Genomic DNA, 11,992 nt, shown 5'->3' on the forward strand with positions numbered 1-11,992 from the left:
TAGGGTAAATTTCGACCTATTAAAATAAAATAACCCGTAGAAATGTATAAAAATGGATAAAAATAAGTTCTTATCAAACGGAAAAAAAAAAGTTTTTCTACACTGATAAGGACGAAAATAATGGACACAATGTGTACCTCGGACGCTTCTTTGACTGAGGATTTCAAGTCCTTATATTTTATTCTCAAAGCCTTGTACTTCTGCTTCATTTTCAAATATTTTTCTGCATAATAAATGTAATTAATTTTCATCATTATTACATTATTGCCTTCGCATTTGTGGAAGTTTGATTAGAAAATAAATACCAGAATAATCCACTGATTCATCTATTCCTTCGGGGATCTGCTCCTGACCAGAAGAGTGATTTTCATCTTGTGACTGGGCATCTTGCAGATCAGCTGAAGGATCAAGATTGGCTACGACCTCTTCTATGTCGCGAATCCGTTTTGCCGTCGTGGATTTGTTGCCTGAATTTATGAAAAAATATAGGACAAAACTATCCAGCATAATTTTAATTGCAATTGTACTGATGCACAAATTTGTTGTCTTACCCTTCTTTGATTTAATTTCTGTATTTTTCCTTTTTATGCCAGAATGCTCACCAGTTTCCACAGCTTGAGCGGCAGAACAAGCAATAGCCAATGAATCAGCCTCATCAGATAAGACTGCCTCATCATTTGCTAGAAAATATTAGTCAACATGAACATATGCACAATCAATTGTTAATAACTTAAATGAGAAAAAATTAGAAAATTAGAAAGAACCAATTATTAGACTTACCAATTTTTAAAACCAAACCAGGATAGCTTTTCCCACGACTCCAAATAACTTGCACAACCTGTCCCAGTAAATTGTGAGGATTAGCACGCAATGTTCCATCTTCTAACTTCTCGGAGGATACAACTGAATACTTTTTGGGACGTTCGTTGGACCACTCAATTAAAATAAAGGTCATTTTGATTGGGATCGTGTAATGATATTTAGTAAATGAGAATGAAATTCTGAGCGAGCTGTTGGTTAAGTTGCCATCCACACCGGTTTGCTTCCAAAGATTCCCAGAATTTGTAGAGCAGAGTTTAGTATGTCCAAAGTAACTCCCGAATCGCCACAAGTAGTCACATTTTAAAGTTAATTACTGCAATAATTGAATACTAAATGTCAACCCGTAGAAATTATAAAAGCTATTTTGGCTCTCGTGAAGGATGCGCGAAAGTGATAAGTATACCAATAAGGACCCGGCACAGGATAAAACGTCGCTGGGTAAATTCCAATCTAGTTATGAAAAATTTGTAAAATAAATTATTATTCTTAAATTAGTCGGCGGTTGATCGTGTTGGGTTAAATAATAATACTCAACCCAACCTGCAATGCCACAACACATCGGTGGGGAAAAGTAATGAGGACTTGGATGACAATCTTCACCCGTCGTTACATCAATTGGTAATATAACAATACCAATTATGATACAGTATATCAACTATTTTAGCCGTTAAGTATACATTACAACTACACTGTTAGAATATGAACGAAGATGGGGAAGTTTCCGAATCTGGCCTCAGTACAACTTCAGACGACGACGACGATGAGGACGATTACGATCAAAATAAAGTAACCAATGAGATAATTTATCAAAATAATCAATATTTCGCTCAATTCTATAACTTAAAAATATTTTAATTATCCTAGCACCACAACAAACAATACAAAATATTTCCTGGGGCAAAACTTACAACAACAGAAAGTTGTATGTTAATACTGGGATTCGCCATCCGCCACAAACTCAGTAAATCTGCAATGTCCGATTTGCTAACATTAATTAATTTTCACTTACCGCCTGGAGCATCAATCCCGTCGTCAATGTTTTTGTTGAACAAGATGCTGGGACCTGACTACACTTTAGCAAAGAAGATACCCTTTTGTGAAAAATGTCAGTGCATTATTGAAAACTCGGATAATTGTATCAAATGTGGACAAGTTAATGTGCATAAGGCAATCAAGGATGGGAATTATTTTGTCTCCTTCGATATTGGATCTGTATTGAAATCACTTCTAGAAAGAGAAGCAATTTCAAATTCGATTATCAAGACCTTTGTGAAGCGTGCCAACAATCCTGATGCTAGCAACGTAATAAGTGACATCGTCGACGGAGCTGACTACAAGAAATTAAAATTAAAAAAGTATGACCTGCTTAAATACGGATGGTGTCTCAATTTTTAACTCTTCGGGGTTTAGTGTGTGGCCACTTCTTTTATCAATTAATGAACTTGACTATCCACTCCGTAGAAAACATACGATTTTGGGAGGTCTTTGGCTAGGTAAAGGAAAGCCCAATTTTAGTCTATTTCTAAATCCTTTCATGAAACAGGCAGCACAATTATCTACGGAAGGAATTGTCTGGACGGCGAATAACAAAATGATGACCAGTAAAATATTTTGCTCTTTGTTTGCTGCGGATTCCGTTGCTCGATGCCAAATTCAAGGAATTAACCAGTTCAACGGCGAATATAGCTGTCCATGGTGCCTTGCTAAAGGACAAAATTTGAAAATATCTGACTCGAGGCATAAATGGATATTTGATCCTACTGAAATTTCGGTAAAACGGGATAAAGAAATATTTGTGAAACATCTTCTCCAGCTAAGAGACAAACTTAAACAGGGGTCTAAAATTGCGTCTAATTTTAGAATCAAAGTAGCATCTCCTCTTGTTAATCTACAAAATTTTGATATTGTAGGAGGGTTTATTTTTGACTATATGCATACCGTTTTGCTTGGAGTTGTTCGCACTTTCGCTTTTGCATGGACAGAGTCAAAAAACCACTCTGAACCATTTTATATTGGCACAAAAGCGCACGAAATTAATCAACGAATTGCTAAATGTAAAATTCCACATGAGTGTAGACGAAATATGAGAGAAATTAAGGAAGTGACGTATTGGAAAGCCAGTGAGTGGAAAACTTGGATGATAATTGCAATTCCATTATTGCGAGGTATTTTGCCAAATTGTTACTTGAAACACTTCGCCAAGTTAATTGTTTCTATTTCAACCCTATCCCAGGATAATGTAACATTACAGAAAATTAACGAAGCTGAGAAATTAGTTAAAGAATTTTGTTTATTGACTCCTAGTTTATATGACAAGAGCTACTGTAGTTTTAACATCCACTTACTAACTCACGCTGCTGATTGCGTGCGACGCTGGGGACCCTTGTGGAGCTACTCATTGTTTCAGTTCGAAAACTATAATGGGGTGCTGACAAATAGCTATTGCGGTACCAGAGAAGTAGGGTCACAAATAATTAGTAGAATTATATGTGCACGAAAAGTTTGCTCTCTTGGGGAAGTCAATTTCCAAAATAGCATAGCTAAAGATTTTCATTTTTCAATGATGGAAAATAAGAAATACTCCAGGAAGTCCTGTCCCCTTGATAATTGCACTCTTTTGAGAGCAAAAAAAATATACATTTTTAGTACAACTGAGAGAAAGAAACTAGAGAAATTAGGGTACATGCACAGTGAAGGTTTGAGTTACAAATCATGTATAATATATGGTAAATTTTTTAATTCCAGTAATAGTGATACAATCAAACGGGTGAACTCTATTGTTAAAATTAACGGTAAATTGTATGTGATTTTTAAACTACTTAATTTGTTTGGTGTCCCAAACGCGATTTTGCTCGTGAAAAAGTGTGTTGTAGCCGAGTGTAAAGATTCACCAAGTCGAATAAAATTATATCAGTTAGCAATAATGTTAGGTTCGAATTGTCAACTGATGTAGAGCGTATGAAGTTTGTATGTCAATATGATGAAAATGGGAATTTATATATAGTTACCGAACTTATGAATACAATTGAACCTTGTTACACACAATAAGCACATAATTCAAAGTCATAATTTGCCAAATAATTTTATGCATATAAGATATGACACGAAAATTATGCATGATTAGGTCGGATTTTTCATGCAGAAAATGTTCGGCATAAATATTATAGGGATTGTGCATAATTATCCTTGGTTTTTTATACAGAACATGTTCGACATAAATCTCATGCCAGTTATTCATAATTCGGCATATAGTTTCCTGCACAATCAACTGTGCAGGGAAGTTGTGCCGGTTTATGCAGGATTCGCCATGCCATTTTCATACGGGAAGGCTCAAGTGTCAGTGATGCAATACGCTGTAAATATTGTAATTTTCTATTTATCAATTTCTGGTTTCCTTCATTGGAAAGCCAATGAAATTCTAATCCAGAAACAATGCTCAATCATCAAAATTAATATCTTATGCGAAAACGGCCAACTAAAATAGAGACAAAAAGACCCTGCCAAAAGTACGCACTAGTTTTCATAGAAAAATGCTCGGAAATATGAGTAATCATTTTTTCTGAACCTTTATTATTTTGGGGGACTTAGATCATGCGATTATCTTTAATTTAAGCCCTTAGTCGTTACTCAAAGGGGTGTGGTCTGTTTGTTGTCTTCATTTCCATGCGGTGTGTGAAAGTCACAAAATTGAGAAAAAACCGCTTTTTGACAACTTTTGCATCATATTTTGGAACAACTACCGCTTAAAACGTCCTACCATTATTTTTGAGTAGTACATGTATCCTGGATTCTACACCATGCAAGAGGTCAACTTCCGCGTCATGGTTGGCTTTGGTTGCTGATTTCTGTAGAAAAGTGGAATTTTTCCCCTTTTGGGACTAACCTACTCCATGCAAATCCAGGGATGACATTTTTGAGGATTTGATTTTTTGATAAGCAAGTCACATATATGGAGCGCATAGGGAACTTGATTAACGGTGATAATATACGTTAAAAGCAAGAAAGATCTCAAGTGGAAAACTGTCTTCGGAAGAGAACAAATTTCGCGTACCACACAAGAAAAATTTTGGGGTTTTTAATCTTTCTCAATTTTGAGAAGTAGTAAGCGTATGATGGTTACCGCATTTCAAAAACCTGACCACAAGGTTGTTTATGCGCTGCATAATGATTTTTTATTTCGACCCTCTGGGTCACTGGGGTCACTTTTAACAAATATATCGTGCATTTGCCAGGAACTGGCTTTGAAAGATTTGGGGGCAATTAAAGATTTTTTAGGTGGGTGTGGTTTACGTTTTGTTGTAGCCCAAGGTTGTACTCACATTTTAAGTATACACCTGGCTACATCAGACTTGAGTTTGAAGTATTTTAAAGATTTTTAAGTTGAAGAATTTTTGCTCATTCTTGAAGTGAGCAAAAAATCGCTGACATCCTCATTTCAATGTTTTCTATTTCGGTCATTTTTTCGAATAATTTGAAATGGCAAAGTGATTCGGAATCGAAATCGCATGGGCTTTGCAATGTACTTACCCGTTTTTAATTCTGACCGGTAGTTTTCCTGAAATCAGCTGGTGACACTTGAGCCTATACAACTAGGTACATACAGTATGTACGTAAAAAAGATTACTTATAAAACGGATAAGCTCAATAATTCAATTCAACTAATCCTTACAGATCTTTGTGCACCATTGCTATTCCATTGAGAGAAAGGAATCGGCTAAAACAATTACAGACGATTCATGACCGACTAGAGGATTTTGAAAAGTCGGAGTTTTCCTCAACTATAATGTTACTGAAAGACATGAATCTGGACTTACTTGTCCCGAATTGTATTATCGCAAAGGTCAAGCTTGACGAAAATGCGTATGTAACCATGTTTAATCCTTTCATATTTTCACCGCTGGACTACAATATTCTTGGAGCTAGGGTGACAAACCTATATTTCTTGGATCATTTCGAGGACAACTTGGCTTACAGAGGCAAGAACTTAAAATTAATGTTTAAGCCTAGTACTCTGGACGGATTTTTTGCGCGAAATGAGGGGTTCCTCAACCTGTGTAAAATCACTCCTTTATTGGAATTACTTACTTAAACTTCACTACAAAATGTGCCAAGTGTGAGTGTTTCTTCAAATAAATTAGAAAGTTCTTTTTCTCGATTTTTCTAGACTTTTTCGTACGAAAAATCCATCCTGAGTACTAAACTTTAAATATCACACACAAGTTGCTCGTCAAATTTCATTAATAACAAAAAATTTAAAAGGTGTCGTGTTGACCCCTCTTACACGAGGCGACCAGGTGGATGTAAGTGTGCTTCTGTGCGATGAAGCCTTCCGAAGTATGGGTGACGCTGATTTATACACTTCAATTCTACACGAGGAGTTGGAGCTCTTGGTCAAAGAATTGGAAGAAACTCGTCGAAATGGAACTCTTAAACGAAAGAAGGTTTAGTTCATAGAATTAAATTAGGGTCATATTATAAGATAAGTATTTACATACACACATACATATTTAAACCCATAAGGTGGCATTCATAATTTTGTAAGGTGACGGCTAATCTTTGCTAAGTAAATATAATAAGCTAGTATTATTACAAATAAGTAATTTTGCGGGATAAGTCGCTAGGTAGCGCCAATTTTAATTTCTTGCACCTTGCATGTTTTACAGCTTTTTGAGTGCATGCAATGTTTACTCGATAAAATTTATTTCGTCATTTACGTAGCATCACTTAAGGACTACTTTTTAATTTTTTTACCTATCTCTTTTTTCGATAAGGCTTATCTGAATTTTAAAATATGTGTTTGCTGACGCATACTTATGTATGTATGTGTCCAATTAGGTAATTTAATTTCCCAAGTTAATAATATCCGGCATTAAACGTGGGAATAAATTACCTCGCAACAATCTAAACCTTATTTTGCTCAAAAATCAATAGCAATACATGTGCACACTCTTACAAATAATGTCACCCTATTTTAATTTACCTAAATTCAATAATATTAAATAAACTATACAAAATCCAGAGTTAAGTTTACTCTTTATCAGGTTAACGTTATTCTGGAGTCAGTATAGTTTACTTGATTTATAATTTAGTGTGCCATTATTCTTCAAAATGGGTAACATTATTTTTAAGAGTGTACATATTCAAAAGTACAATTCGAATACGTATTATTCGCTATCACAGTCGATCAGATTTTTTCGAAGATACTACGGATGCCCATAATTTCGAAAAATTTTTGAATCTTCTCAAAATGGTGACCCTACATTCATTCCGTTTCCATTTTTCCTCAGAAATTAGAAACATTTTCACCCTACATAATTCCCGCCCACCTTCGGAGCATGACTTACTTTCACCCGGATTGTGGGAAATTTTCGCCACATATATTTCTACCTTTCAGTACATCTCCATCCTTCCCTACTATTTCAGTAAAACCGAAAAAAGGTTATATTTCGTTCGAAAATCATTCGTAAAACGTGTAGTCCTCGCGTTTTCACCGATTTTCTCCGCCATCATGATATCCGTCGTCAGCGTGCTGCTAGTACAACAATTATTGTCACCAAACTTTGAAATGAGGAGTGACCATCATAACAGGATTGACATTATACGAACCTTCGTCATGTTTTACGTGGTCTTCATTCTTCTCATGTTCAACCCAACAAGCTACGTTGTGGCCTATCGAGGCGAGCAGGTGTGCTTAATCATTAATCCGATTGTAGAATTTCAGGCAAGGCTACAAGGTAATGTGTTCTTCACGATTCAGAACCTTGTTGAATTTCTTAGTATACATAATTTGCGTTTATGCAATAAGTACATTTGTTGGGAATTTTTAAATATATTTTTCCCATTTTATGTCATAATATGTTCTCCCCATTTATTCACAAAACATGCAAATATTTGTCGTATAGCGAATTATTTTAGCATAAAAACCTTTCATATTTGTTATGCAGTTAACCATTCTTTCATAAAAGCTTCCAATATTTTTCATGCACAGCTATTTATCAATTTCTGAATAAAATTAATACCATTTTTGCATTTCATATGTTCACATATATATCTTAAAATAAATGCCCCATATGGGGCATTTATTTGTGATATATATCACAAGATCCCCATATCACAAGATAAATTTTATTAATCTCAACTGACAGGATTATACTTGTACATATTTACAATCATTTACCAGAATCATTGAAAAAATTCATCTGCACCATAATATAATAATAATAATAATAATAAGAATAATAATAATAATAATTTATTCATGACAATTCTTACCAGGCTCATGGTCCATAGAATTACAGGTTAAATTACATCGTAAGGAATTAAATAACAAATCAATAATACTACAATGACAATTATTTCCTTGCAAAATTATCCTGGGGGTTCTCGCTTAATAACATTCTACTAAATAAGGTTTGTGTGTATTAAAATACAGATTCTTAAACATTTGCATTATAACAAGAATAAGACAACTTGATTAAAACACAGTGATAGGTTAGGAAAAACTCACTTAAAAATTAAAGTCATTGTTTGCAGGATTCAAGCACTAAAATCAAATAGATAACCATCAGACATAGTTAGGTATCAAATTTATAAACATATAATAAGAGCATTATTATTCAGAATTCCATCTCAACTAATTAGGTCAATACGAACGAATTCAATTGATCAAATTAAATAACTCAAAGTGGTGGATTACTAAAATCAAACCATTAAATACTACCCCATAATTTATAAACGTAAAAAGTAAACAGTCAGTATTCACTGCTCCATAAACGATACTACTGAGGGTAGTCCACATCCGTGAAAACGTTTTTGACCTTTAATATCTTTGGCGCTAGTAGAAATTTTGAATTGAAATTTTTACAATTTGTTCACCTTATAGTCAGCATTATGGGTGCAAAATTTCAATTCGCTAGTCCAAATGGCGCCAGAGATATATGCATACGAAAAAATAGTTCTTTTCTAAAACTGTCCAAAACTGCATAAATTTTAAGTTTCAGAATATTTTTAAAACCTTCTAGAATTGTGAATTGTTTATGGAATTTTATGTGGGTGGTATGAAAATTTTTGGCATCTATGTGGCTTTCATAAATAACTCAAAATTTCCCAATTTTTTAAAAATTCATTTCATACCAGGTGGATTTGTACAAAAAAAGAAGCGTGAATAAAGTTTTTCTTTTAGTTAAATGGAATTTTATAAATCACAATAATTGAAATGTTTTTATGTTTATTATTTTGGACGTTAGAGGAGACATTACTGATGGTAATGCAAACAGATTTTGGACTACAAATGTTTAATTTCGTGTAATGGAGGTACTTGGGAAAAATTAGCGAAATTTTGACAAATTGGGGACTGTTATAACTTTTACTCTGAAACTCTACCCAGCTATTTTTTTATCAAAATTTAAACTGCATTGTGTACCACAGACATGGGCTCACACAATCCAATGCTATTTCCTGGCATTTATAGCCTATCAGCAACTGCTCCATGTCTTTAAACCGGGTAATTTATGTTTGAAACAAAAAAAACATCATTGTTTTACTGTGGGGTTAGTTGAAGGTCTGCTTTTTACACTAGAGAATTGAAATTTTGCACCTATAATGCTGACTATAAGGTGAACAAATTGTAAAAATTTCAATTCAAAATTTCTACTAGCGCCAAAGATATTAAAGGTCAAAAACGTTTTCACGGATGTGGACTACCCTCGGTATTTTCAAGTCAGTTAACTGCAGATCCTCAAAATTAAATTCATAATTCCAAATTAAATTTGCAATATTATTCACAAGATCAACCGATTATGCTAATTAGTATGACAATAACTGCAAAAATCAAACCATTAAATACTACACATAGCAAATCTCCATTTTTCAAGTCCTCATAAGAAAATCATAAAACTCCAATTCTGAAATTATACATTTTCACTAGGGAAGCATCTATTTCCCTCGTCAGTGATTTCATGTTGGCATCCAGAAATGAAAGTATGTAGGCTACGCCGTCATCCGAAATTGGTTGGGATAATTTTGAACTTGGTTTAACGTCTTTGAGATGTGGTCCTTCCAAGTAATGTGTATCGAGTTGATCGTCTTTTTCGGGTTGAACGTCTTTTCTATAGGGGGCTGTCCACACTTGGCGTGGTCCAATTTCTCTGTCTTCTCCGTATTTTTAGTTTGGGCTGTGACTGAATGGCTGACGTCATGATAGGGTGAAATTATAATTTCTTCTGTGATTTGAGTCCCATTCACGAACAGGTCGGCGCCTCGGAAGTAGACTTTGTTTCCAATTTTCTTTTGCTCAAGGAATGCTGGTATTTGTCGTCTCTTCTTTGCACGTTCCTCTTTACTTAGGTCCTCCACAATTGAGATTTTGGCAGGGATGGCTTTTAACTTGTGGCAGTTTCTAAACACCATACTTTTTTGCTTGGTTGATGCCAATTTCACCAGCACTGATTTACCGTTGGACAACGGACGGACATCTTTAACAGTGACATCCACTTCCAAACAATTGGAAAGAAAATCTGTCGTCTCCTTCATTGCAGTTTTGGCAGAATAGTATTCACATCCATGAATTATGATGTTGCATTGTCGATCACAATTTGCATTTGGTTTGGTTTCATAACGAAGAATCGTTTCTGCATTCTTCTTCACTTGCTGCTCCAATCCGATAAACTTATTTATGAATCTGTCCAGTTCACTCTTAAAGTTGAACATTTGCTTCTTTATGTGGCTCAATTCTTCTGCGTGATTAACAAAACTACTTGATAAGAACTCGAGTTTCTCTTTCGCTGATTGTGCAAATTCTTGTAGATCGAGTTGCACATTATCAAGTAACTGAATTTTGTGGGCGTTTTTACTTATATTATTCGTTGGGGTCTTATGTACAAGTGAATATTTCTGATTTTTCCCCATTTTTCGAAGTACTATGAATTTACAGCAGAAATTCTTATGTGGGGGTAATCGCGTTGAATTTAGCTTTATAATGATATAACTTTGTAAGTATGGCTTGTACTTTTACGTAGAGAAAAACTCAATTTAATGGGAGCTCAGAATTAATACGTCTGCTCGCTTCAATAACTAAACGAGAACCTCATCTGCACCAATATTTCCTGCTAATTGCCTTTTCCTATCCGCAGATTTTAGCAACCAGGAACATCTTCCCCCTGTCAACAAAATGCTGGAACTTGCTCTTCACACCTGTATCATGTGCTCCCCGCTCCTTCCGCCTGCCTTAATTCCTACTGTAATCTGGATGGACTTGGACCCTTGTTATTTTCTCAGCAAACTCAACGTTCTCCAAGGATCAATACTTAACATAATAATAATTGCGTTGCGAGTAATAATTCCAATGCAAGTTTGTGGTGAAGTATTAAAATGTTTGTTTGCCCTCCAACTCCGTTGCGTTGATGCTTCTAGGCGTGTTCACTCAAATAATGGCACGTTGCAAAAAATTAATCAACCACCGGGGTATTTCTCCAGTCAAAGTTATCTCGGTTTATAAAGAATTGCAAATTTGGCTTGATTACTGCAACGAAAACTTTTGCTATTTTGCCGTTCCTCCGATGATTATTTTTGGGATGAGCCTCATAATTTTTCAAAATTATGTAACAATCCGCTGGTTTGGGAAAGTATCCCTCGTATTATATGTACAGTATGTAACTAAATTGTAGATGCAAGGACATATTTTTTATTTCGATATGATCCCACAATTTCTAAAATTCCGAACTTCGGGAATAAATGTCAAAAGTATCAACGGACAATTTCCGCGTCGTCGATTTTTAATGTCACACACAGGTCAAAGGTCAGCATTTTTTTAAAGATTCAAAATGAGAGGCCAAAAATAAAACTCCATGAATAATTTTTTTTCGACTTTCCAATATTTTTTATTGGATGCGGCAAGGCCTCATGAAAAAAATGAGCTATCGTATGACCGGATCACCTTCTTAACTTGTCGTAAATGGATTATCCAAAAACGCTCCCTTAACTTACTCATCGTAATGCTTAATCCTGCATGCATATTTCGAATATGCTCCGATCTGATTAACTGCCAAACCACAGGATGATTTGATGGCAGCAAAACTGGCTTTCTGAATGATTCACTCTCTGGCATGTTCGTAATCTTGGTCTTAATTCTGAGCAAGTCGTCTCCTCCTCGAACAACTTGCAGATTCTCCAC

This window comes from Folsomia candida, unplaced genomic scaffold (genome assembly GCF_002217175.1).
Source record: "Folsomia candida strain VU population unplaced genomic scaffold, ASM221717v1 Fcan01_Sc013, whole genome shotgun sequence".
Taxonomy (NCBI): domain Eukaryota; kingdom Metazoa; phylum Arthropoda; class Collembola; order Entomobryomorpha; family Isotomidae; genus Folsomia; species Folsomia candida.